Raw genomic sequence first — 6000 nt, forward strand, 5'->3', positions numbered from 1 at the left:
AAGGGTTCCAGTAAATCATATTAACACAAAACGTATATTATTTTTCTGCCAAAAACTTCAAAGGATGAGAGATGTAACATGTCTTCTTGCTAGTCATAATTCCAGATAATACTGTATTTAAACTGATTAAAATTTTGGATGTACAAAGTTTTCCTGAATAGTCACAGCAGTTACTGTACTAGCAGTTTCAAAATACGTCAAACACACAAAAATATTTGACTGAAAATAGCAAGCTTTGCGTGTTTGGCAGAGTTATGCACATTTTTTAGATATATCAAAAGTTGCAAAAACACATCATCTCTTTTATGGGACATCATGATTGCTCCATTTGTGGTAAATTTGCCCTAGGACACAACATTTACAAAGAAAATTGCATTACAATGGCCCACATTGTGCCATCTGTTTTAAGAAGAACTCTCCAGTGATTTCTATGGAGAATAGTCTGAAAAAATAAATGGAACAACATGTCCCAAAGTACTTTTTCTACCTAGCTTAAATACTTTTGATTACAAAGATTTCAAAAAATTTAGCAAGCTGTAGCATTAGTACTAAGTCATCCCTTTGATCTTCATCTATTCCCAAACAGATGAGAAGGTAAATGAACAGATGGCCACGTGTGGGACAGCTCCATGGCTACAGAGGCAGGTGAGGATCCCCATGACACAGGGGTTGCATGAGGAGTCCCAGTTTCCCCGGGAGGTAAATCCTGCTGGCTCCCTTTGTCATACAACCTCACAAAACCAAGCCAGATCGACTTACAAATCAGAAGTGGGATTTATTTTTATAAGATGGTAACAAAATCAAACTAAGTTTTACCCTAACTGAAACCACTTGAAGGCTCCAACAAACATTAACAATCCACAGGTTCAGAATGTCATTTAGGAGTTAATACTACGCAACTGACTTAAGAATTCTTAAGTTTTATGGTGAATGATCCAAAATGCACACTCACCTAAAAAAGGGATAGCTCTCAACCTTAAGGAGTTTCCTTGGGCAGTGTCCCGACTCAACGGGAGAGCATCCAACTGCAGACTCGCTGCTTGGAGGAAGACCAACTCAAAATGTCTCCCCAGTGAGGCTCTGTTTAGACTCCAGTCAAACCTGATCTGTGGTCAAACATGGTCACGTGCCCCCTCCATCAGCTGAGCAACCCAACATCTTAACCTTTTGACCGGAACGTGTCCGTGCTGACCACCACACTGTGGGCGTAACAAGAGCTGGGGCGGGAAGTTTTCAAGGGCTTTTGTCAGGTCTCTGTCAGGGTGGGTGCATTTGCTGTACCCTTCCCTTCCACTCACACTCCTGTCAGCAGCATCCAGGCCACAGGTACCCACAAACAACCTGGCAGCAGCAGAAGAGTCAACGGCATTATCCATACTGGTAAAACTATTCAGACGTGGGGGCAATGGACCTAGAGAGACTGGATGGCCATGAGCGAAAAAGTTTGAGATCTGACAGTCTAACATTACCGTCATGTCTGACCAGTGCCATCTCAGTCCTTCCATGGGACACGCTGCAAACAGTGCAGATGCCACAGCCACAGAAAGGACCACGGCGGGGAGGGAGGGGGACCTTTCTTTTAGTCTGCGTCAACACTGAACAAAGTTCATCATGCAAATACCTTAGATGGACTTCACCTGCTCTATGGAACATCAAGAGAGGAAGAATGTTTTCAGGTCTTGTTATCATCTGCTCTCTTTTGAGAATACTTCTCCAACACAAAAGGCAACTATAAATTTTAATGCCATGAAAACACCATGACTTTCCTTGCTTACTTACTTTAGAAAATAAGATCTCTGTAAAATACCAAAGTAATCACAAAGTTCCAGTGTAAGTCCAAAACAATTGCTTTATAATAAGAGGCATACTATCCTTATTTACACTGCACCAGAGCTGTTATTTTACAACAGATACACAGAGGAACATCCCCAGAAATCCCCTGGTGAAATCATCTGAAACCCCTTTCAAAAGAACAATAACCTTCTGCATCAGTACAGCTTCATATTATCTCATGTCTGATTTACAATTAGGACAAAAGCTTCCATTAACTTCATTAAACAGCTATTATCTAAGAATTCTAGTGTTTTCATAGCATAACCAATGCTCTTAGATTATTAATATTTTTTGCTCAAATGGTCTAGTTCAAAGGTACTGTATTGTTTTACGCAGTCATCCAGGCAGACAGTAGTAATGTAGCCAGATGACAGTAAGAGCATTATCACAGAACTTCAATATTCATTTCACCAGTTCCATAAATTGCTTCAATTTTACAGATAAATAGGTAATAATTTTAAAACACGTAAAAAGCATATTGAATCTAACTCTCACTCTCCACACATTGCACATAGATATTACTGGTTTTGCAAGACGTGCTTCACATGGGAGTTCTGGGTTTGGTTTGCTTTTTTTTTAAATTATCAATGAGGCAGGGAGCAGGGCTTTTTGTTCATATTTAGTATTGCTTTAGTCATTCAGATGATATGTCCCTGTCAAAACAGGTCCAAACTAGAACACTAGTAATAAAAAAAAAGTGACAAGCAAAACATCATAAAAAAATTTCTAACAAATGAAATCACAGCAATTGCAATATCAACACAAAGCCACATCCTTCCTTCCCTTATCAAATGACCTTTCCCCCTTCACACCTCCTGGACATCACAGTCCCCAACTTATCCTTGATCTTGGTGTGCTTCTTTCTTCCAAGCACCATTTCGCATCTGTCTAACTGGATCTGTCTAACACTCACCACAGCGTTTTGTTTGTTCCTCTTGTGCTCTGGAATTCACCAAGGGCTCAGTTTATGCCCTCGAACAAAAAAACTGCTCTACCTGTTCCAAAGCCAAAGCACATGGCCTCGCTCACACACTGAGAACTGCCCTGGCTCCTCTCACCCTTGAGAAGGGATGTGCCCATCTTGAATCTCTCGCCTCCTGTTCTCGCATTCCTGTGCCTCCCTCCGCAGCACAAGCGGACCTGGCGGCAGCAGCCGCAGCCTTCCCGCTCCGCCTGTGCAGGATGCGGTCACGAGGTTTCCATTTGGGTCAACAGGTTCTCCCAAAAAAACAGGGCAGCATTTCCAGAGCATTTCTCAAATCCACACAACCATTTCCCGTTGTGCTTTTACCTGTCAGGAAAATGATTCTAAGCATCTCTCACATACACACACACACAAAAAAAAAAGGAAAAAAAAAAAAAAAGGCAGCCAGTGACAGATTTTATTTGATCGCGTGTAGTTGTTTCTACCAACTTTTCCTGCCGCTTTGCTCTGGCAGTCAATCTGTTGTCTGCTCTCGCAAACCATCTTTAACAGTAGCACTTTGGCTCCCTGAAGAAGCAACCCTCACGGAGTGCAATTTCCACAGAATAATACAGTCCATTTTTTCATTTAAAGAGCAAAGACTTACTCAACCCTGAGCATCTTTGCCTAGGACCCACTCATTTTAACACAATGCTAGATTTTAGCCCCAGCTCTTGGTAAACAGGAGCGCAGGTTGACTTTTTGCATATCATTAACTGCTGTAATCATCCCAAGTAGAAAAGTAAACATTTTGAAATGAGAATACACCCAAAACAGTCTGAAATAAAATGCAAATAAAGCGTGACTGTGCATATGACAATCCTGTTAGTGCCTGCCCACCCACCAGTAATCGGATTCTAACAAATCACTTTCCCCTATATCGTGTCTATACAAACCAAACCTGACATTCAAAGAAATTGAAAGAAAAGATGCACAGTTAAGTCAAACATGGAGCTTAGGTCACATGGGGTCATCCTGCATTTTTACTGGAATTCCATTTCAGAAGGAGACGGTGGGGGGAAGCCCTCACCATTTGTTCATGGCAATAAGTATTTGAAAAGAAAAATACAGATTTTATAATTCTCCCTCTTTTTTAATATAATTTCTCCCTGTTTTTTTATAATTCTCCCTACGTTTTAGGTAGACAAAAAAATCTAACAAACCCCCAAAACCCTAAGAACACAAAATACCCAAAAATAGCTAACTGGCTGAGTAGAAATCCAGTTTCTGCTGCAGTCGCTTCCCCTGGAGTCAGCACAGGCAGTGCTCTATCAGTCTTTGAGATCAGCCCAAGCAGATCCCACTCTTGGGGTTCCTAACCCCCAGAGTGCACTATCAGCATGCAGTGGAAAAGAAAAAGCAGGAGCAGCTCAAGGACATGGAAAGGGAGGAGGCAGCAGCAGAGATTTAAAAAATAGGGCTGCTGCAGCAGTCAGAGGATGCAAGACAGGGGGTATAAGAAAGGCATGGCTGGAAATTTCCTCAGCCATGAGGCTGAGAAAAACCTGAGGCTCAGAAAAACCTCTTTCAAAAAAAAACGTTTGGATGGTCTGTTTCACGAAATGCAACAGAACTTTTTCCAAAATGGTATTAAAAGAAAGGGTGGACAACAAGGTGAGTAACTGCACTGAGCTCACCTTCTGTCACACATTTCACTGATTCTAAGAGAATGGTCTAGGAAGAAGCTTACACACATAGATTAACGCTTTTATTTTATAAAACTCTTCTATATATCACTGAACATATATTTCCATGTAGCATTAAAAAATATATATACTAAAGCATTCCCTAGATTATACTAGTATGCTTCCATACCTCTAAGATTCTTACCATGGCACCAATGCAACAGAAAAAGTTATTGTATAACGCATAGTTGATTAGTAACATACAGCAGAGCAGAGGAACAACAGTCATCAAGAATAAAGGGGCCATATCTGGAGATTGATGAATGAACTATTCATTTTCTAAGAATTAATGTATGTATTTTGCATATTCCTAGAAAGCAGAGTTGTAAGCACTGTTCCAATATAGCAGGATCCTAATGAATAGAAAAATATTAAAAAGTTCAAGTGTATTTTTCTTGCACTAAAACTCAAAAAATTTACATTATATTAACATCTGCACATACATCTTCTTTTATGTGCAAGTCCATTATGAGGAAAAGCACCTAAATATCTGGAGGTTATAAAATTAATTAAATATCAGATCCATACATCTTCTGTTTTTTCTCTAAAATGAATGAAGTTACGGCTGCAGCAGGGCATTTCAAATACAGCTCACTACTAATTCCCACGTTACTGACCACAAATCACTTAACCGAAGCCTCTCTCAGGGATTACGTACCACAATCTGCACAGGAGTGAAATTCCCCTGTACATCAGCAGCAGCTCTGCACGCAGAAGAAAGGTCATTGACAGTTCCAGAGGCATGAATTTGTCTTGGTCTAAATCCTAACGTAACTCCTTCAGGGTATCAGTAGGTTAGAAGCTACCTGCATATGCTTTCTATGCATCTGCTATGAGGGCCGTAACACAAACATAGCCTCGGGAAAATACAAAGAAAACAAACTTGATAAACTTTGCCAAGATAGTCACAATGCCAAAGGTCACATCACAACAGTCAGCTTTATGACATACTGCTTTTATACTGTACATCATTTTTCCTTCAAAACTTCAAAATACAGGAAACACTGCTTAGTCTACCTGAGTATTTTCAGAATAAATGAACTTTAAAAAAAGTAGTAATTTGAGCCCGACAGCATCAGTCTTCCTCATTTTCTACTTCCTTGCTTTATCATATTCACTTCTGCAAGTTCAGATCCCCAGAATAACACACTGCTATTTGATAGTGTTCAGGATTCCTTAATTTTACTAGCCCAGAACATTTCAGTGGTTATTATTAAATATCTATCTTACTGAGCTCAAATTGCTTGGATTCCTTTGTAAAGTAAATTTTTGTACTGTACACTGAACAGGGTGGCACCAGTTTATCTGATTAGTTCAGAAATACTGGACAATATTTCACTTAGATTCATATAACATGTCACAGAACTTTAACTTCTACTAAAAGGATTAAAGAAATGATGTAATGCAAGGCTATATACTGTATTATTTATAAGTACTATTATTTATAAGATTTATTTATAGTGATGAGTAGTGCATACAGAATAATTTATGGGAAACGCATTTTTTTCAATTAAGCAT

The sequence above is a fragment of the Tauraco erythrolophus genome, chromosome 7, assembly GCF_009769465.1.
Source record: "Tauraco erythrolophus isolate bTauEry1 chromosome 7, bTauEry1.pri, whole genome shotgun sequence".
NCBI lineage: Eukaryota > Metazoa > Chordata > Aves > Musophagiformes > Musophagidae > Tauraco > Tauraco erythrolophus.